Below are 22,883 nucleotides of genomic sequence, written 5' to 3'. Positions count from 1 at the left end.
TGAACCTACATCATGCGTTCAAAGGAGCTGTCCATGCAAGTGAAACAGGCCATTGTAAGGCTTCAAAAACTAAACAAATTCATCAGAGAGATAGCAGCAACATTAGGAGTGGCCGAATCAACAGTTTGGTGCATTCTGAGGAAAGAAGAACGCATTGGTGAGCTCAGCAACATAAAAAGATATGGACGTCCACTGAAGAAAACAGTGGTGGATGATCGAAGGATCCTCTCTATGGTAAAGAAAAACCCACTCACAACATCCGGACAAGTGAAGGAAACTCTCCAGGAGGTGGGCGTATCCTTGTCAAAGTCTACAATCAAGAGAAGACTTCACAAGAGCAAATACAGACGGTTTATCACAAGGTGCAAGTCATTCATAAGCCTGAAGAATAGCAAAGCCAGATTAGACTTTGCCAAAAAAATCTGAAAAAGCCAGACCAGTTCTGGAAAAGCATTCTTTGGACAGATGAAACTAAGATTAATCTGCACCAGAATGACAGGAAGAAAAAAATGTGGCAAAGGCTTGGAACAGCTCATGACCCAAAGCACACATGGTGGAGGCAGTGTGATGGCATGGGCATGCATGGCTTCCAGTAGCACTGGGTCATTGGTGTTTTTTGATGATGTGACAGAAGACAGAAGCGATGAATTCTGCACTGTTTAGAGATATACTGCCAGCCCAGATTCAGCCAAATGCAGCAAAGGTGATTGGACGGCGCTTCACAGTAAAGATGGACAATGACCCAAAATACACTGCAAAAGCAATGCAGGAGCTTTTGAAGGAAAATAAGTGGAATATTCTCCAATGGCCGAGTCAATCACCTGCTCTCAACTCAATTGAGCATGCATTTCACTTGCTGAAGGCAAAACTAAAGGCAGAAAGAACAACAAACAAAGAACAACTGAAGACAGGTGCAGCTATAGCCTGGCAAAGCATCAGAAAGGAGGAAACCCAGTCTTCGGTAATGTCCATGGGTTCCAGACTTCAGGCAGTCATTGCCAGTAACGGATTCTCAGCAACATATTAAAAATAAACATTTTATTTATGATTATATTAAATTGTCCAATTACGTTTGGTCCTTTGAAAAAGGGGGGATGGCTACTCTTAAGAGCTGAAATTCCTAAACCCTTCCTTCAATTTGGATGTACATACCCTCAAATTAAACATGAGAGTGTGCACATTCAGCCCATATCCATTATATAACTATAGCTTCAATATATTTTGGTAAATACCTGAAAAAACTACAATTGTGCCTGTGTCCAAATATATATGGACCTAACTGTAACTCTGAAAGAGAGTAAAGACTGAAGCTGCTGTTCACGGGACTGGTAAGTATTAGTAATCACTTAGTAGTATTAGTAATCACTATGACCTGTACCATGAGTGGAAACTCCAAATTTCATTTTCTAGCAAGGCTAGAGCAGCCAGGTACTGGGAGCCAAAGTCCATTGTGAGTACTGTGAGCACCATGGGACCAGCTTGCTGAATGCCCTAGGAGGAGTGTTAGTGCGTATGTGCCTGTAGCTTCTGCCCACTTACAGTAAAGCTACAGTGGGCAGGTGGCAAGTGGTTAACAAAACATTAGGAAATTTGAAACAAGCAAACAAACATGTAACCTACACTTACCACTACATTCCAGAGGCCAACATCTGCACCCCTTCAAGTAAATATTTGCTCCTTACAGGTTTATGAGGAAATATCTGATACTAGGAGAAAAGCTGAACACAGGTTCTAGGACCAGACCATACTAGGACTTCCAGCAAGCAAGACAGAAGATCAGTAGCAAAGTCAAGAGAGTAATTTACACACGCCATTCACTTCTTTATGCCCAAATGCTTTTAAAATTGTGGAACACACACACCTTAATTAAAGCTAAAAGTATTTTTTCCTGTTATGAATGCAATGGCCAAGCAATAATTAAAATGTCTCTAAAAGTAATGCTAATATGTAGAATGCATCTACGGTATATTTCATAACTAAAGTGTATGTCAACCCTAATGAATGAACCTTTCCTGTTTGCTCCCTTTTGGCCTGTTAAATATACATAGTTACACAGTTAGTCTGGATGAAAAAAGGCAAAGGTCCATCCAGTTCAACCATAAAAATACCCACAGTTGATCCAGAGGAAGGCAAAAAAACCCATCAAAGCAAGATGCAATTTGCTCCTGCAGGGAAAAAAAATCCTGCCTGATCCCCCGAGAGGCAATCGGATATTCCCTGGATCCATTTTACCTATAAATGTTAGTATCCAGTTATTTTCTGTGTATCTAAGAAATAATCCAGGCCTTTTTAAAGCAATCCACTGAGCTGGCCAGAACCAACTCTTGGGGGAGTCTATACCACATTTTCACAGCTTTCACTGTGAAGAAACCTTTCTGTGTTTGGAGATTAAATTTATTTTCCTCCAGACGTAAAGAGTGCCCTCTTGTCCTCTGTGATGACCTCGGGGTGAAAAACTCTTCACCGAGTTCACTGAATGAACCACTAATGTATTTATACATGTTGACCATAGCCCCCCCTTAATCTCCTCTTCTCAAGAGAGAATACATTCAGTTCCTCTAATCTTTCCTCATAGCTGATCTCCTCCATGCCTCTTATCAGTTTGGTTGCCCTTCTCTGTACTTTCTCCAGTTCCCCAATGTTCTTTTTGTGAATTGGTACCCCAAACTGAACTGCATATTCCAGATGAGGTATTACTAATGATTTGTACAGGGGTAAAATGATATCTATCTCTAGAGTCTATACCTCTTTTTAATATAGGAGAGGATTTTGCTCGCAGAGTATGTGATCACTTGTAAAAAAAATTGGAAAAAAAGTGATTTATGATATTTTTATATGTATAAACAAACGTTTTGCCTTTCATTTCTATTTTAACCAGTTTCCCACTGCCCTATGGCAGAACTACTGCTATAGGGCTGCGCAAAATCATGTATATATACATGGTTTTGCATTTCCAGGTAGGAGGCACCATTAGCGGCCTCAGCTGTCAATACTGGGTCCCGGCCGGTGATTCTCCACTGGCACCCAGCGATCACCGAGTATCACTGATGGGGGGAGTGGTCTGTATGTGAACAATACAAATCTCTCCCCTGTCAGCCCCTGCACACTGCTTTGTGTTGCTCTGCATAGCAATGTGCTTACACAGCAAAGCACACACACAGCACATAGTAAAACAGCACACAGTTAACCCTTTGATCACCCAAATGTTAACCTCTTTCTGCCCAGTGTCATTAGTACAGTGCCAGTGTTTTTTTTGCACTGATCACTGTATTAGTGTCACTGGGGATGTCAGTTCCCCCCCAGTGCCAGAATGTCTGCCGCAGTCCCACAGTCCCGTTATAAGTCTCTGATCGCTGTATAAAAAAAAAAAAATTCCAATATATACCGCCATTTGTAGACGCTATAACGTTCACGTAAACCAATTAATTTACACGTATTGGGATTTTTTTTGCAAAGATATGTAGCAGAATACATTTTGGCATAAATTTATGACATTTGATTTATTAAAATTTTTTACTGGACATGTTTAACCTCCCTAGCAGTCTGATTATGTCCATATTTCTGTGCTCAAAGCGGTACATTTTTTTGCATGGAAATATGTAGTTTTTTTATTGTAGGCCTGTAATTTTTAGGAATAACTCACTGAAATCTGTCTGAACAAGAGTCTAGTATACATCCCGGGTATGTTAAAATTTGAAACACGAAATCATAAATTATAATTTAATAAATAATCATAAAAAATAGTATAATAATAAATTTAATTAAATAATATAAATCAAACCAAAAATACTGAAATTTGAAATATAGCGTCAAGTTCGCACATCACTGAGCAAAGTCGCAAAATTATTTTCAGTGTCTGATGACGAATTTCCCCACAAATCATTATCACTCAATTCTGCAAGTGGTTCTAATTTACTATCGCTGTTCTCTAGCTGGTCTAAAACCGATTTTGACCTAAAGGGACGCTTTTTGGACACCATGGACTTTTCTCAGTTTCCAGGCAGAAAGAACAGTAAAAATGCAGGCAGGGCACAGGACAAAGCACTCGGGACAAAATGTATGTGAAATGGTTTGGTACAGTAATGTTATACTATGTGATTTTAGTGATTTTAGTGAATGTCACTTTTTGTCATTTTCAAATTTCCCACCGTTCCGCCCCCGTACGTCCCGACGTCGCAGGGGACGGAACCCAGAAGACAGATGCCGGCATCCACCGGAGAACATTACAGGGGGCACTGGAGGGACATCGCGGGAGAGCAGGACAAGGTAAGTGAAGAAGAGATCCCGGAGCAACTCTGCATGGTAAGCCCGAGTGTAGCTCGGGGTTACCGACTGTGGTACTGAAACTTTACCCCGAGCTACACTCGTGAACACCGCCAGGGAGGCTACTAGCTAAAAGTCAAAAATATTGTTTTTTTTCTCAAAATTGTCGGTCTTTTTTTTTATAGCACAAAAATGAAAAACATAGAGGTGATCAAATACCTGCGAAAGAAAGCAGTTAAAGTAACTCAGCGCCGTAACACAAAAAATGGCCTGGTCAGGAACGGGGGTAAATCCTCTGAAGGGCAAGTGGTTAAATTGAATAGCTTTTTTTGCAAGGTGAGGGTTATACTTTAGTAATCAAAATTCATAAATCACAGACAAATAATTTTGTATAAATACTTATCTAAAATACTATTATTATTATTATACAGGATTTATAAAGCGCCAACAGTTTGCTCAGCGCTTTACAATATAAAGGGAGACAATACGGCAACAATACAGTTCAATACAAGAGGGTTAAGTGGGCCCTGCTCCTTGGAGCTTGCAATCTAAGACTATTTCATACCTGCTGAGTCTCTAGGAGTATCCTCATGCTGTAGTAGATAAGTAAAAGGCAAAAAAGATACCAAATTTAAAAAGCTAAAAAAAGACCAAGAAACTGCATCAGAAAACAGACAACAGCACAACCACACTTATCTCGAGGCTCAGCAGTGAATAGGTTTTCATAGTGTCATAATAGGAGCAGAGTGATTACCTCTATACATTAATCTTTACTCTTTCTTCTTGCAATACGCAGATCTCAATCAGAGCAGTAAATTTAACTTGCCAGTGTCACAGTTCTTTATCTACATTTCCAGCTTTCAGGTCTCTCTCATATCCTCTTGCAATACACAGCAATCAGAGCAGACGGAGGAAAATGGCACACCCAAAACCTATAGCTTTAGAGGCAAACTGCCTATCTTGCATTTATCAAGAAACAGACCTGCTGCATCATTGTGTATGTAGTCACATTAATTGACACTAGTTTATTTAGTAAGCATGACAACACCCTTTAGCTTCAAAATGAGTGCCTGCTTTTCACTTTAAGGCCTCTTGCACACTGTAGCTTGAAAAAACTCAGTACAGTGGGGTTTTTACTGATCTAAAATGTAGCCAATTGTTTACAATGTGCCTGTACACACACGTAAACAAGTGCTGCTTATTCTTGAGTAAAAATAAAATAGAAAAATGTGCATTCCTGATCAGTAATTTGTGCTGGTACGCGCATATGCGTGCAAATATAAGCATAAATATGAATGGATTTTGCCCAGGAATGTATTGTAAGTGCGAATGTATAAATTCTCAAATATATGTGTGAATACGCACAAAACAAATGCCTGTAATTATGTCCAGAAATGCTGATGCTCAAACATCATTACTGTGTGCAAGAGGCTTTAGTTGTATGTCCACATTAATAACAAACTCAGAAGCATTGTTGGAGATTGTTACTTCATAGCTATTTATTTAGCTGCCTCTGCACATGTTCACGTAACACATAATTGCACTACCGCAGCCTAAAAAAGACATTTTCATTTTTGATTGCTATAATTTCCTGGTAGGCTTTTTTTTCCATCTCCAATTTTGTGGACATTATGGCATAAGCACCTCAGTGCAGGATGAAGGTATTCCTTAAATACAGTACATGTATATGAAAATACTGCTATAGGATGGCAGAGCTGCACAAAATCATACACACATACATATATATATATATATATATATATATGTGTGTGTGATTTTGTGTTTCCTGGCAGGTGGCTCGCATGTGCGCACTGCCCTACCCACGCCACCATTGGCAACTACAGCTGTCGATCACCGGGGCCCACCATTGGTGGCTATAGTTGTCAATCACCGGGTCCCAGCCCGGTGATCGCTGAGTAAAAATGACAGGGGAGAGGTCTGTATGTAAATAATACAGATCTCTCCCCTGTCAGCACCAGTGTGCTGCTCTGTATTGCTCTGCATAGCAGAGCAATACAAAGCAGCATGCTTACACAGTAAAACAGCACACAGCACATAATGTGAAACACACACAGCACATAGTTAACCCTTTGATCGCCCCAAATGTTAACCTCTTCCTGCCCAGTGTCATTAGTACAGTGTCAGTGCTTTTTATTACCACTAATCACTGTATTAGTGTCACTGGGGATGTGCGTGACAGTTAGTCAGTTCCCACCCAGTGTCAGAATGCCCTCCGCAGTCTAGCTATAAGTTGTTGATCGTTGCCATTACTAGTATAACAAAAAAAATTCCAGTATATATACCGCCATTTGTAGATGCTATAACTTTCATGTAAACCAATTAATTTAAATGTATTGGGATTTTTTGAGCAAAGACATGTAACAGAATACATGTTGGCCTAAATTTATGAAGAAATTAAATTTTTTTTATTTTTTTTTTACTGGATATGTTTAATAGCAAAAAGTCAAAAATATATATATATTTTTCAAAATTGTCGGTATTTTTTCGTTTATAGCGCTAATAAAATAAAAACCACAGAAGCGATCAAATACCACCAAAAGAAAGCTCCATTTGTGGAATAAAAAGGGCATAAATTTAATTTGGGTGCAGCATTGCATGACCGCGCAATTGTCAGTTAAAGTAATGCAGCGCTATATCACACAAAGTGGCCTGGTCAGGTAGGGGGGTAAATCCTCAGGAGGGCAAGTGGTTAAAGCAGCAGCTGCATTTATGTACATAACTCCTGGGATCTTTTTAAAAGCTGGAAATTGTGGCAAGTGGGAGGGGGATGCAGGAAAAGGGCAGAAGGACTAGACTACTACACACGCCCTTCTTACTTTAATGAATTTTTTTTGGGCATGTGTGTGTAGCACTCCAAGTGCCCTAAGCTTCTTAATATAAAGCAGCATTGCAATTTTAAAATGAGGTCTTTTGGAAGCAAAAAAAAATAAATTTCTTGGTTTACACAACACATTCATTACTTGCCATCTTGAATCCTGAATCATCGCTGATAATTGAGTCATTACCACCAGTAATGTGCACATAACATAGGAAATCATTGTCATTACTGTACGTTTTAAAGGCATGCCATCTCCAGGACTGTTGGTTTTCCCATGGACAGTAATGCTCAGTGATAACTGAGGTACTGGGCAAAAAAACACTGCACATTATGAATTAACAGCCATTAATGTTGTGCTTTACCTTGACACCTCACCTATCAATCAGCTTTCTCTGAGTTAGAACTCTATATATAGAGTAACTGTACAGGGAACAATTCAGGAATTCTTCCAGAAATAGGTATGTACTGGATAGAAGGTATCTGTGCTTAAAGAAAACTATATTGGTGGTGGTTATCTTTTATTCATTACTTTTAAATGTATATGTTTAAACAGATAGATCAGATATACAGGTTTAAACAGATATTTCATGCAGAATCCACAGGCATGCTGGGAGGGGGGGGGGGGCATGAGCCAGTTCTAACTCATTCAGTTGTGTGTGTAAATTTGAGTTTGAGCTATTGAGCTCTATAAGCAATTGGCTTTTTTTCTCAATAATGAAGTTAAAACTGAACTCAAGGTATGTTTTTTTTTATATTGCATTGTCACATAGGTCCACCTTGGACCAATAGAATATATATATTCCATACTTGTGGGAGCTCTGTGAAAGCAGACAATCACTGTAATAGTTTCCTCTACTTCAGTGATCACCAAGGTCCTCTATGTCCTGTGCCGAGTGGTTGCCCTTCTGCATAGTAAACTATTCACAGAATCACAGGCAGGCACCAAACAGGAAATGATCCATCAGAAAATGTAATTGCCTCACTTGGTTACCCTTTCAGACACAGTCATGATTACCATAACACTCACTAGGTATCGAGAAAATGATTTGTGATTGCCCCACCTTTTGCAGATGTAACACATGCTTTTCACTATAAGTCTTAATATCTTTATTGCCCTTGATCCTTGTTGTCTCCAACCAATACAGCAATTTGTATTTGTAGAACCAATTATGTAAGAGTTCTGAAAAGGACTTCCAGCATACAAGTATTATGATTACTATCTAGAATGAAGAATAAAACTACTCCATCTGTCTAAAAAAGCCAATAATGTTTTAAAGGCCATACATGGTTTCATGCACATCAAAAAAATGTTCTTTGGATCCCATACTCTCTTTCACGATATCATGTATAATTAGTGTTATTGTAAGAAAGAAGGAGATTCATAAATCATAAATGATTACATGCAGAGCACCATCTTGTGTTCTAGTATACTGTATATTAAACCACATAATCAATAACTCCTTCATCAATCCTTACTGCGTGATACATATTGGTGGTATGCTGCAATTTACAATTTCAAGTTAGAATATTTGTGATTTGAACAACAGCTTGAAACGGTATTCAGATATGGATCTACATCTCCATTTTGCAGCTCTCAATTTTGCATTATTTGCACAGCTTATCATATATGCCAATCATGTTGACAAATGTAGGTGCCTGAACCAAAATGATTTTACTGAACAAATACTGTATATCTACCATTCAGTGTTGACTTAGCCACATATACCTGTAAAACTACAAATCTATATAAGCTGTCAGGTTAAAAATGCATAAGGAATGATAAATGAATACCAACATTTGACCTCTACTGAAAGACTTTAGGGCAAGCAAATAATGAAACACATGATGAGATGAAGTACTCTAACATCCTTTACCACAACATGCTAAATACAGCAACGATTCTTTACAGACAAAACTAAAACTACCTTGGAAACAGTAGGACATAGGTATAAAATTGTTATAAAACATAATATGAATATCAAATATCAGTGCAGCAACGTATAAGTGCCACAGTACCTTAGCAGCTGAGAACCTTCACCACCCCAGCGGAGTACAAGATATATGTAGGTAGGTTTGATGAGCATTTACCATGTTCTTGCATAAGGATGGATCATGTTTGATGTTTTTTCATGGGGGAATCTTGCCTCTTTGAGGAGTAGAGGAACTTATGTGGATCTTCTGATGTGAAGATAATTTAATGAGAAGAGCTTACTCCCAGATCTATTGGGTAAGGTGCATGGAGTGACTGGTGGTGGAAAAGAGCACTGGACACACTGTATTTGGGTTTATAAGAAGGTACTGGTTTTGCATGCTAATGTGAGTAGGATAGCACACTTGCACAAACCAGTTTTAAAGCGGTAATATGCTATATGCATGGTTTGTTTTCTTTGAGGGCTTTTGCATATATATTGGAAGTAAGAAGGAAATTGGTGCTGAGAAGAGTCATTAGATAAGCCCATGTGATTGGAGGATTCGGTAAAGTGCATGGAGTGATTGAATTCAGCACATTTCACATGGTGGAATATTAAAAGGGTTTTTAAAAGGGCAGACACGTTGAAAGCTCACTTGATGTGAGTAGTATAACATATTTATTTTGTGTGCATTACAGGGTTGCACTATTGTCTCTGATTTATTTGTTGGGGTTCAAGACACCCATTTGGAGGATTGGGTGAGGATCCCCCCCCCCCCCCCAGGAAAGGACATCACATTGCAGAAGATGAGCATGGAGTGGTATATAAAATCTACACATACTTTTTTAAATGTGAGCATAATATACTGTATGAATATTTTATTACACTTATGGAGTGAATACGTATTGCACTATATAGTTGTTTCTTTTATTTTTGAGACTGGACATCTGGGAGAGAAATTTCTAGAAATTTAAAGGCGACGGTCATTGAATGAATGCACTTTATTGGGGCACAAAGATGACACTTGGAGGGCTTTTGAACTTTTTAGGTGCTGCTTTAGCATATATAAAACATAATATTTGCAACATACTTAATATATAACATACAAAAGGCCCATAGCATGATCCATCTACCTATAAAAAAAATTAAAACAGCACATATCTAAAAGATGCACTAAGAATCAAGTGCCAGATAGTACAGACATCACTTGTTTGGTCATAGCTATTCTCAGCCTTACATCACCAGACTCCACCAATATAGTGACAGGGTCACTTTTTAGATACCAAATTAATGCATTGATACAAACTAATATTTCTGCCTTACAATGAACATATACTTGACATACATATATATCAGCCCCATATAAAAACTATCCCTTTAAGTAATTAGTATGAATAGTGCAGACAAATTAGAAATACAGCATTTCCCTTTTTTTTTCTTCTCTTGACAGTACTGGTTATGTAACCAAATTTCACAGTATTGATCAAAAGACCTCTGCTGAAGGGAAAGCTCACTCTAGTTTAAGCAGAACCTCTCACTGTCTAGTTCTGTTTGAACATACCCTACCCCATTCACCTGAGGCTTTCCCAATAGAATTATGGGCTCAAATAGAATGGTGTTTTTGTCAAAGGCAGATTTTTTTCATTTGAATACAGCACTGCTCAGACACATGTGCTCAAATGGAACTCACATCATTTGACAGGAAAAGTCTTCATAGCCTCAATAGAGCAAGCTGTGTCAAACAATGCACAATGCAAAGCAGGTCAAACTAAGCCTCTGAACTGTCACCTACACTACTCTATTGCAGCAAAAGGCAATCTGATGACCTACGTTTGATGCACATGAGCATACATGTGAGACTACATAGCTGTCACAAATTATATTACTAATTAGATTAATGCACAGTTAGGTGTTTCCAGAGTTTTGTTCACCCTTTGTGCATGCTTGCATGTCAGTGAAATAAGCGTTCCTGAATAGTAATGAGAGTACAATTATAGTTCTATACATACTAGAAAATAATATGCATTGTCCTTGAAAATTATTCTTTGATATCAATAGTTGCAGCTTTTCACTAATTGCCATTGAATGATTGCTTAAGATTAGTGTCAGATGAACCTCTGTGTCTCATTAATAGCTAAATAGTGCCCGAGGCTTTCATGCCATAAATGACTGGGGGAACAGTAATATAGCTAATTTGGATAAAAATAGCAAATCTGATACTAATTTATGCTGATAGATTTATACTGATGTTAAGCCATAGTATTAATCATACTTTCTGAAAAGTATTAAAGTAGTTGTGAACATACAATGTTAGAGACACTTTCTAATGCAGTTATAACTATGCAGTTACCATAACAGCTATTTTTCTTACTTTTTTGTAGAACAATAAAAAGTTCTGTCATGTGACCATACATCTCTTCTGTATGACAGGAGGGGGTGAGGTCACAGGACACTGAGCAGACAAACAGAGGGCTTGTATTCCATAGTCTGTTCAGTGTAAGGCAAGATGCAGGCAGTTCTGGAGCAGGGGGTGCACTAAAGAATCTGGCTGTGATTGGGAGGGAGATGTGTGCCAGAGGCAGGCTGTGATTGGTTGGGGGGGGGGGCTGAACAAACTACCCAAAACAGGCATGCTGTGTATCTGCACAGTTCCCTGTACTGATAAATGGTTGGACAAATGATAAAAACTGACCACACAAGTACAAATTACCTTCTGTACTTTGTGTGGTCAGTTTAGGAAGACACATGACTGGCAGGATCAGGTATTTCAGAAGCAAAAAGTACATAAACATGGGTGATTTACTAAAACTGGTGCACACAGAATCTGATGAACCTGTGCGTAGTAGTTAATCAGCTTGTAACTTCAGCAGAAAAAGAAGGTGAGAAATAGGACTTAGTGAATACACACTCTACAATATACAAAGAAAGTGAATACACAATCTTAAAATTCAGAGCTGTTGTTAACATCATAATTAATTAAAAACTAATATATCCATAAAAACAAGCTCCTAAACGTAGGATCACACCAACTCTATAAAAATCCCTGAAAGGAGCATAAATCCTGCTGGGCCATAATTAACAATAGCTATATTTACATAAATACTACTGCCCATTCAAGAGGAGGACCTGCTTTTGTAGAATATGTGGGCACTTTTATCTATCAAGCTATTGGCATAAGTCACTCAGAAGGGGCTTCAATTTGCCGTCCATACCGTTGTGTATTTCTCCTATCTGAGGCAAGCTGACTATATCCATGTTTTGCATGTAGAGCCATACAAATATGGCTATGGTCATGTACAGGGGCGGACTGACAACTCATGGGGCCCCCAGGCAATAGGAAATCATGGGGCCAATGTGTTCTTGCCCACACTCAAACCACGCCCAAAAAAGCCTATAAAAAAAAGGAGGTACCAAGGCCATTTCATGGGGCCCCCTAATGACCCCGGGCCCTAGGGCACTGCCCGAGTGCCTAAATGGTTAGTCCGCTCCTGGTCATGTAATTGGTCTCCTGATGAAGCAATCAAATAGTGAGACCAGCAACCACTATTCTGCATCTTGGCCCTTTATACACATTGTACAATAATGTATTAATACAGTGGCTAAATGGTTAGCACTTCCGCCTGGCAGTACTAGGGTCATTGGTTTGAACCCCAACCATGGCACCACCTGCCTGGAGTTTGCATGTTCTCCCTGTGCCTCCCACACTCCAAAGACATGCTGGTAGGTTAATTGGATCCTGTCTAAATTGGCCCTAGTATGTGTATGGATGTAAGTTAGGGACCTTAGATTGTACACCCCTTGAGGGTTAGGGACTGATGTGAATGCACAATATATATGTAAAGCGCTGTGTAAATTGATGGTGCTATATAAGTACCTGAAATAAATAAATATTTATGAAAACAGAGCTAGTTAGTTGTGGCCCAGCAGGATTTATTCTCCTTTCGGGGATTTGTATACAGTTGATATGATCCTGGGTTAGTGAGCTTGTTTTATGGATATATTAGTTTTTAAATAATTATGATGGTAATAAAACCTTTGAATTTTGGAGTTATACTGGGCATCTTAAAGTCCTCTTTTTCACCTTCTTTTTCTGTTTATACAGTTGTGTTCAAAATAATAGCAGTGTGTTGAAAAAAGTGAATAAAGCTCAAAATCCTTCTAACAGCTTTTATTTCCATACACACAAATGCATTGGGAACACTACACATTCTATTTCAAATCAAAACATGAAGAAAAATATATCAAATTTGTGTTGTTCCTCTAAAAAAATTAAAGAAAAGTGAATATTAGACTGTTCAAAAAAATAGCAGTGTTTGTATTCTTCTTTACAAACTCAAACATTCACTATATAAACTGAAAAATGTTTGAAGCTTTTGCTTTCCTTTCAATCACTTAATTAATATTTAGTTGTATAACCACTGTTTCTGAGAACTGCTGTACATCTGTGTTGCATGGAGTCAACCAACTTCTGGCACCTGTGAACAGATATTCCAGCCCAGGATGATTGGACTACATTCCACAGTTCTTCTCTATTTCTTGGTTTTGCCTCAGAAACTGCATTTTTGATGTCACCCCACAAGTTTTCTATTGGATTAAGATCCAGGGATTGGGCTGGCCACTCCATAACGTCAATCTTGTTGGTCTGAAACCAAGATGTTGCAAGTTTACTGGTGTGTTTGGGGTCGTTGTCTTGTTGGAACACCCATTTGAAGGGCATTTCCTCTTCAGCATAAGGCAGCATGACCTCTTCAAGTATTCTGATGTATTCAAACTGATCCATGATCCCTGGTATGCGATAAATAGGCCCAACACCGTAGTATGAGAAACATCCCCATATCATGATGCTTGCGCAACCATGCTTCACTGTCTTCACAGTGTACTGTGGCTTGAATTCAGTGTTTGGGGGTCGTATGACAAACTGTCTCCGGCCACTAGACCCAAAAAGAACAATCTTACTTTCATCAGTCCACAAAATGTTGCGCCATTTCTCTTTAGGCCAGTCAATGTGCTCTTTGGCAAATTGTAACCTCTTCAGCACGTCTTTTTTTCAACAGTGGGACTTTGCAGGGGCTTCTTGCAGATAGCTTGGCTTCACATAGACATCTTCTAATTGTAACAGTACTTACAGGTAACTTTAGGCCTTCTTTGATCTTCCTGGAGCCGATTGTTGGCTGAGTCCTTGGCATTTTGGCTATTCCTCTATCCATTCGAATAGTAGTTTTTCGCTTTCTTCCACGTCTTTCAGGTTTTGGTTGCCATTTGAAAGCATTTGCGATGATTTTAGCTGAGCAGCCTATCATTTTCTGCACTTCTTTATATGTTTTCCCCTCTCCAATCAACTTTTTAACAAATCAACTTCTGAACAATGTCTGGAACGACCCATTTTCCTCAGAATTTCAGAGAGAAATGCACTGTAACCAGCATGTACAACATTTGCTGCCTTCCTTCCTTAAATAAGGGCAATAATTGCCACCTGTTTTTCAAAGAATGAATGACCTCACTGATAGAACTCCACACTGCTATTATTTTGAACATGCCCCTTTCAATTAGTGATTCAATTACACAGAATCAGCAGCATGCATGTCATGACTGTTGGGTCTGTTGGATTTCTATTACTCTACTACACCTGCTAGTAAATTATTTGCCATGTAGAAATATCATTTCTACCAAAAACAGTGATTGATCAGGTTAGTGATGTCTGACTGCTATTATTTTGAACACAACTGTATATGTTTGGATGTGGTGCCAGCTCTAGTGAACTGTGTTCCCAGTTTGTGATTTTAACTTTAGCTTGTTCAATTAGGCTTTGACAATGAAACCTAAAAGCTGATTGGTTACTATGCACAGCTGCACCACATTCTGTGTGCACCAGTTTGAGTTAATCACCCCCTATGATTTATAAAATATACATATAAAAATTGCTCACATAGAAAAAAATATTTAGAGTAACATACACTGTTAATAACAGGTGTAATTGTAAATCATCACCATCTACGTCCTTGATGAACAATGTAAAACCAATTCCTATTACTTTCATGGTTCATTTTCTAAACACTACTTTTCATTCATATTTTTCACCACCAGCTGAGCTGCTATTTTCTCTTCATAGCTTTTGGTGTACATCACATCTCTCACTGCTGTCACTCAACCTATTGAATCCACTCCTTTATCATTCACTTGCTACTAGTATGTCTTCAAGAGTTATATTAATACAGTTGATTGCCTTAAACGCTACCATAATTGCCTCTGCCAATATATCTCACTCTCTGACTAGCTATTTGTTGGAAGTACTTGGAATTCATTGCTTTTGCTGTATAATATTGATTTGAAAAAACAGATTTTCCTAAATTATTTATCAAGCAATGTTCTCTAATACAAATAGATTCTGCCACAGATTTGGGATAATGACCCAAATGGTATATATTTTAAAGAAACCTTTATGCATTCTATATATCTGTAAATAACCTCTTCTATTTCTATCCACACTGGTAATCCTCTGGGAATTGTTAATCTAAGCAGTTACATTTAATCCAGTTTGCAACCTAGTATGTAACTGTTGCCAAGGTGATAGACTACCAAAAATGGTTATCACCAATATACGTAGCCAGCTTGGCTTCTCATGGAGGAGCATAAATAGTAGAGAATACTTTATAAAAAGAAAAAGCTGGCTTTACTTGGCTTATTTGATAGGACTGAGTGATTGTTAAATTACAGTAGACTATAGCTATTAACAGTAATTTATCTTTCCCTGCAGTAAATTCTGATTATTTGATTTCTGCAGTCACATAGAGTATATGGGCTGCAATACATTTATAAATCCCAGCTCTTTGGAACAGCGCATCACTTACTATAACAATACTATGACATACTGTACTCATACAAAGATAGTCTAAAAAGAGCACACACTATCATCATTTAATAGTGTTAGTGAATTTTAAATTCTTATTTCTAACTTTTCATATATATATATATATATATATATATATATATATATATATATATATATATATGAAATAGGGAAATTTCTTGTGACATAACTAGACCATGTCATACCATATCGAATTTTGCTCTAAATTGTAATAAAAAGAATAGTTTCAGTTTAAAGGGAATGCATAGTGCTTTAATTTATTTTTTTCTGTTTTAAATTTACTGCAGTATTAATTTAATTTTTATTCTTTTAGGCAAATCTTTGCCTTGCAGGGGAAAGCAAAGGGTTTGGTTCAATTTACTCTTCCCCAGCAGTGCAGGTTCACTTTTTCTTCACTGCCTGGCAGTCTGTCCAACTACTGGGAGTGAAGAAAATATATGGTAATTCTAAGTATGGAGGAGCATTCGACAGGTCTGGGCTAATGACAAAGCGCCAACATTGTCACATAGGGAAATCCAAAGATATGCACAAGCAGCAAACCAAGCATTTTGCAGCTTACACGGGGAAGCTTCTACTTCTTCCAGTTGAATGGAGTGGTCACAAAGTTAGTTTGGCTGAAAAAAAGTTATAATCCTACACCCACAGTTGATCCAGAGGAAGGCAAAAAAACCCAGCAAAGCACGATCCAATTTCCTCCTGCAGGGGAAAAAAATCCTTCTGATCCCGAGAGGCAGTCGGATATTCTCTATATCAACTTTACCTATAAATGTTAGTAGCCAGTTATATTCTGTGTATCCAAGAAGGAATCCAGACTTTTTTTAAGGCAATCCACTGAGCTGGCCAGAACCAACTCTTCAGGGAGTCTATTCCACATTTTCACAGCTCTCACTGTGAAGAAACATGTGGTGGGGAAGCAAAGGAAGAATGGGATTGTGCTTCTGGGTAGGGATGATTAAAATCAACTTATTACTATGCTTTGCATAGGAATGACACATATTTACTTTAAAGAAAATGTATCACTTTGGGGTTTTTTTTCCCAACTTTCCTATGTGCTTTGTGAGCCTAACTATGAGGTCAGAACTAATTTGGCTAGAACTAGCTCCTGGGTGGGGCCAGGACAAGTATCAGGCAGGAGGTGCATCTGCCCTGGGCACAGCAGAGCAAGGAGAAAGAGAATGGACACAAGGCAGTAAACCCCTTCTATGGCATTCATTAACAGGGGGGAAAGGTGAGCAGTTCCACATTTTTTGCCCTTGCCGTTAGACAAACCTGTCCCAGTATTGCTCCTGGGAAAAACTATTCCACACTTTCACAACTTTAACAGTAAAGAACCTTTCCCTCCAGGCACTAAGCATGTGTAACGATACACCTTCTTAAGAATGAGTCTATATATTTAGTATGTATGCATACTCACTAAGCATAATGATTGGTAACTATGGTGTTTATATTTGCTTTCTCTAATTGTCCTAGGAGGCTCTTGATGAAACATAATCCAGTATGGTGTACTTTCACAACATGGCGATAGTAGACAAGCGAGTATATAAAAAAAACTACCGGTGACTCTCTAAGATCAGGTGGGCAAATTTTGTTGCTTTTTTTCTGCCTACATATGAGAAAAGTATGACTAAGGCTAGGTTCACACCTATGCAGTTTGAGCTTGATCTGTTTCTGCATTGCGTTTTTGCGCGTGTTTTGACACATTTTGCGTTTTTTTTAATTCTTTTTATTTTTTCTTGTTGCTAGGCATATTTAAAATGCAAAACGCAGCAAAAACGCACTACATGCCTTTCTGCAGTGTTTCCATTGAAGTCTATAGAACCAAAAATGCTACTTTTGGCGTTAAAAAAAGTCTCTGACCCTTTCCAAAAAAACGCATCAGGTGAAAACGCGGAGATGTGAACGTGTCCCATAGGAAATCATGTTAAATGGCCTGTAGTGCATTTCTGCAAAATGCAAAACACTGCGGAAAATGCTTACATATGAACCTAGAGTGAGGGTTGTGGTATTATATACTGTAATTATACTGGTTATTAAGAGATCAAATATGACTCATTGGGGTTTATTTACTCAAGCAGGAGAGGGCAAAATCAGGCTTACTTCTTCATAGAAACAAATCACCTTTCAGGTTTTTATTCCAAAGCTTAATAAACAAGCTGAGGTTAGAAGCTGATTGGTATCTATGCAGAAGTGAACTTGATTTTGAACTCTCCACCTTTAGTAAATAAACCCCATTATGTCAAAGAAGTCTACATTAGAGAGAAAGGGAGATAAATGAGGCAGGCTCCTATAAATCTTGCATGTTCCGATCCATATGATCCCCATGATCCCCTGCAATCCCATGGGGATCTGGTTATGGTCATAAATGCAGTGCCATAAGATATGTTTTATGAAAGTCTATTCTGCGATATGAATACTTTTGATGATGCATGAACGATAATAAGGTTTGTTTCTAACATAAGTTTGTATAATTGGAGATGATTATTCCCATTTCTGTTTGAAGAAGCAGAATAGGTCATCTGTGAAACCCATTTTAGTAATAACTACAGGCACCATCCATCTGAAAAATATATGGTGTACATGTGTATATTCTGTTATAGATAGTCATTTCATGTATATTCTGGAATATTAGCAACTGATGGCATGTATATATACCTGTTTTTTCTCTCTTTTTAATGGCTTTCTTGAAAGCATTTTAAAGTAGAAACAGTTTGATATAGATATTATAAATAAACATTGTAATGTAAAATGTTAAAAATCCCCCATTTGGCAGATGTGAGTTTAGTACCAAATTGATTGAATGTTGTGTCCTGGAATATGCATTTCTATGAACACGTATACATTAAAAAAAAATACCTTACCTGATGTTTCCCAGGAGGGCTCATGGCTGACTGCACGGACTTCTGAACAGCTAGAGTAGGTCTGTGCTAAGAACAGATTGCGCTTCCTATCACACAATGCAAGAAGCCCAGCTTCTAACCTTTAACTCTTTGATAGAGCAACAGTGTTCATATCTAGTTTACAACTGATAATGATGATTTGCACATTTCAGACAGGATTAATTATGCTAGTCAAAACCATAAAAAACAACATCCCCCCCCCCAAACACAGAGAAACTAAGTGGGACTTCCGTTTTCTAAATATATATATATATATATATATATATATATATATATATAAAGAAGCTAACCTGCCATTTTTATTTTAAATAATGCCATGTGAATAAGATTATGTAACAAATATGAAAATATAAATACATTATCCCAATGTGGCTGCAAAAGTGGAAATACATTGAAAATGAACAACTGTCCACCAAATTTACTATATGGATAATGTATGTATTTATTCAAGGTGATCGAACACCCTCTTTATCATCTCTTATCAAGGGAGTATACCTTTAGTTCAGTTGATCTTTCCTAATAACTAAAGCCTTGCATGTCCCTTATTAGTTTAGTTGCCCTTCTCTGCACTCTCTCCAGTGAATGAATTAGAGGAGTGACTCATCCTCCTCTCCCCCTCCCTTTGTACAGCTCCACCAAGTTTTCAATGAAAGACAGCATCACCTGAAAGGAGGAGATAACTTCTGTTCTGCTCTTCAAAATGTTAACCCCTTGTACTCTGGGAACCCTTCATTATGTAATGTTTTTGATTGCAAAACAAAATTAGTATATGTAAAAAATACATACAATTAAAAATACATACACCTCATAAACTTATCCACACTAGACCATGGAGTGACAGCTTTTTCCAATATTTTGTAATGAACAGTGATTTCATAAGCTTACACATACACCCTAATGAATTGACAGAACCTTACAGGCAAAGTAGTGTGGAATGGAGTAATCAACATAGGAGATACAGAGAAGAAAAGAGAGTTGAGATATGCATGGAATTCTTGGATGCTTGTTTAGGATCATAAGTTACTATAAGAACAACATAATGCATTATATCTATTCAGCCATTTACTACAATGTATTTAAGCTACCTAATAATAATATAAATTCCATTTCCAATACCATTGAATAAGAAGAAAATAATTGCATGATGAGAACAATTACAGCTGATGATTATATGTTCCTTTTAATTATTTATTTAATTATTTATTAACCAACATTTCATTAACAAGCAAGTGATACACTGCATTATGTTTCCTGTTACTTTATTGAAAAAATAAATAAATTGAGTTCTAAATGATGAATGATTAAAATGATGTATGATGAGAATGATGGCAGTTGACAATTTTCTTTTATTTAGACTCTGACTTTAAAACATCTAATGTTCTATTACAGGTGATAGGTTCACTTTAAACTCAAAAAATAAATTGGAAATAAAAGCAGTTTTTGCTACATTCAGGTTAAGAATTAAAGATCACATTGCTGATGTCTCATGTATTTTAGGCAATTGCTAAAGCTGCTGATTTGTAGTGCATACCTATACAGATATTGGATTTTTTTCGTTGATAGCATTATTATTAACGTTGTTGTTGCTTCATCTTTTTTTCAGAGAATGTTTATTACTTTTGTATCCAACTACTCATGATGGATTAAAAGCCTCACAAAGGGATGCAGTTGCTTCCTAATGTAGCCTTAAACAAAAAAGATTTAACATTATTTTTAATGAATGCTTTGCCACATAAAAGGGCAAGATAATGTGCAAGTTGCTGTACTCTATAGTAACCAAACCCAAACTAACCTTTCAATGCCCTAACATTGGTAAATGGAAATTGGCTGGTTCTTTGTGTTTTGCTGCCCATCATTATTGCTCTTTGCACTTCCCTGTTAAACGTATTTGATTGTGAGACAGAAGTTAACATGGGTTAAGAAACTTTTTTAGAGACTTGATCCACCCAAAAATGATACCTCCATTACAGGTGGAGTTTTGTGTGCTGTGTATATCTTTTGAGAACTCCATCAGGGTGAGTCTTCTACCACATATCTGTGGTCTGTTCCACCTTCCTTTGGAGTTTTGAGTGTTCCTGCTGCTGGAATGCTGCCAGCTCCTCCTGTTGTATTCTGCATAATATAAAATAAATTACAAATCCAACAGAGGGATTGGGATCCCTTATCATAGCAGCAACAGATGTTCCAATGGAACTTGAAGAACCGTTAGGTAGTATGACTCTGCAACATCCACCAAAAATTTAAAAACACATTTTGGTTAGACTGACCATTTAAACAAATAAGCAACTTTTCAATGGGCATTTTTAAAAGAGTAAATAGGCAGTCTGTTACATTTGTGATAAATAAGTCAATTACTAAAAAGAAGATTTTACAGCTTGTAACTTCTCATCCTTCAATTATTATCAAGATCTGACATTCAATATTAATTACAAATAAACTTATGGGAACCTGACTTCCTATCCCTTTTCTGTTCCATTTCAAACCAGAGAGATGGCACAGATATCTGGGATTAAGTAAATAACCATCTGCAACTAAAGGAAATATTTCAGTGGGAACGTCGCTGTTCTTGCCTTTGGCATGTCTCATCCTGCATTGTTAAAATATACAGTTCAGGCAGTAGTTCTTGATTGTTATCATTTCATATGGTACAACTAAACAAATGCTTGTAGACCATGATAATAATACAAACGGAAAATTACTAAATTAAGTCAGTGTTTTAGAAAGTCTTTGCAGATCGTCTTGAAGTGCAGCAGAAGTAATCTAATATACATATAAATAGATACACATAGATATCAAAAATGATATCTACGTGGCTATAAATATGCATCTAGCTGTCACAGTATGCAGAAACAATAAAAAAATAATAATATTTTGATGAGTGCCAATAAAATGATTCCTTAATGGGTTTTATGAAAGGAAATAAATTATTATTAATCTGTTAACCAGAAATAACGTAAGGTGAATACATAAGATTTACAGGTCAGGTGTCTAACATGCTGGAAAATGCTAGTTTCACTAGAAAGTACAGTATGTAAGAGTAGCCCCTTATCTCCCTCTTTACCTGCAGCTGTTCAGGAATCTTCACAAGCTTTGATGAGGTTTATCATAATCCTGATCTTGTCCTTGCACAGTCTCACTTTCTGCTTCTTGATCCATCATCCAAAGGAATCAACCTAGCTGGAGATGGCTTGGCTATGGTACATTTTAAATCCACAGAATACTGACTTTCAATATATCACTAGCTGTGCAGCAGACTGTTTTATACCTTCTTGTCTATAACGACACTGGTGTAGAGCTTTGACTCCTCCTGTTCAGTCTGTCATCCCAGAACTCTGACAGCACCGCCAGAGGGCTCATAGCAGAATAGCCACAGAACTGTATTGATACTGTAACACGTGAGGAAAGTAGCAAGTGATTTCTCTGTGCATCTGAGCCAGGAACAAGAGTGCTGAATGATACAGCCTAAACAGCATCCTTTATTGTGCCTTAGAAAAGGAATCAGAAAAGGAATAATGAACAATATTGCATGTGTTGAAAATACAATAAGGGAGCAATCCCAATGAGAAATAAAACAAGAAAATGATCTATATATATATATATATATATATATATATATATATATACACACACATATATATATATATTTATTTATTACAGGTACTTATATAGCACCGTCAATTTACACAGCGCTTTACATATATATATTGTACATTCACATCAGTCCCTAACCCTCAAGGGGTGTACAATCTAAGGTCCCCAACTCACATTCATACATACACATACTAGGGTCAAATTAGACAGGAGCCAATTCACCTACCAGCATGTCTTTGGAGTGTTGGAGGAAACCGGAGTACCCAGAGGAAACCCACGCAGGCATAGGGAGAACATGCAAACTCCAGGCAGGTGGTGCCATGGTTGAGATTTGAACCGGCGACCCAAGTACTGCCAGGCGGAAGTGCTAACCATTTAGCCACTGTGCTGCCCACGATATATATATACATATGTATATACACACATATATGGAGCAACATACATGAGTGATGCAAAATATGACAGTGATCTATACAAAACAACAATATCTTACCCTATGTTCACCCCTAAGCATT

The 22,883-nt window shown here is 37.5% G+C and overlaps 1 protein-coding gene across 2 annotated transcripts in view; it reads right to left on the bottom strand.

Annotated features, from left to right (window-relative positions):
• The window catches only part of MC5R (melanocortin 5 receptor), a 51,318-nt gene extending 29,185 nt beyond the window's left edge, over window positions 1–22,133 (bottom strand). The window contains exon 1 of one of the 2 annotated variants that reach the window (XM_089671074.1): window positions 21,839–22,133. The gene's annotated coding sequence lies outside the window, so the exon portion shown is untranslated. Of the gene's footprint in view, window positions 1–18,738; window positions 18,844–21,838 lie in introns of those variants that run through there. The other variant, XM_089671075.1, reaches the window with a different exon arrangement.
• Window positions 22,134–22,883: the final 750 nt, after the last annotated feature.

Source organism: Staurois parvus, unplaced genomic scaffold, assembly GCF_062004578.1.
Source record: "Staurois parvus isolate SC_StPar_1 unplaced genomic scaffold, SC_StPar_1.0 ptg000097l, whole genome shotgun sequence".
NCBI classification, from domain to species: domain Eukaryota; kingdom Metazoa; phylum Chordata; class Amphibia; order Anura; family Ranidae; genus Staurois; species Staurois parvus.
The sequence above is the reverse complement of the archived record's forward strand: the minus strand, read 5'-3'. Positions and strand labels throughout refer to the sequence as shown.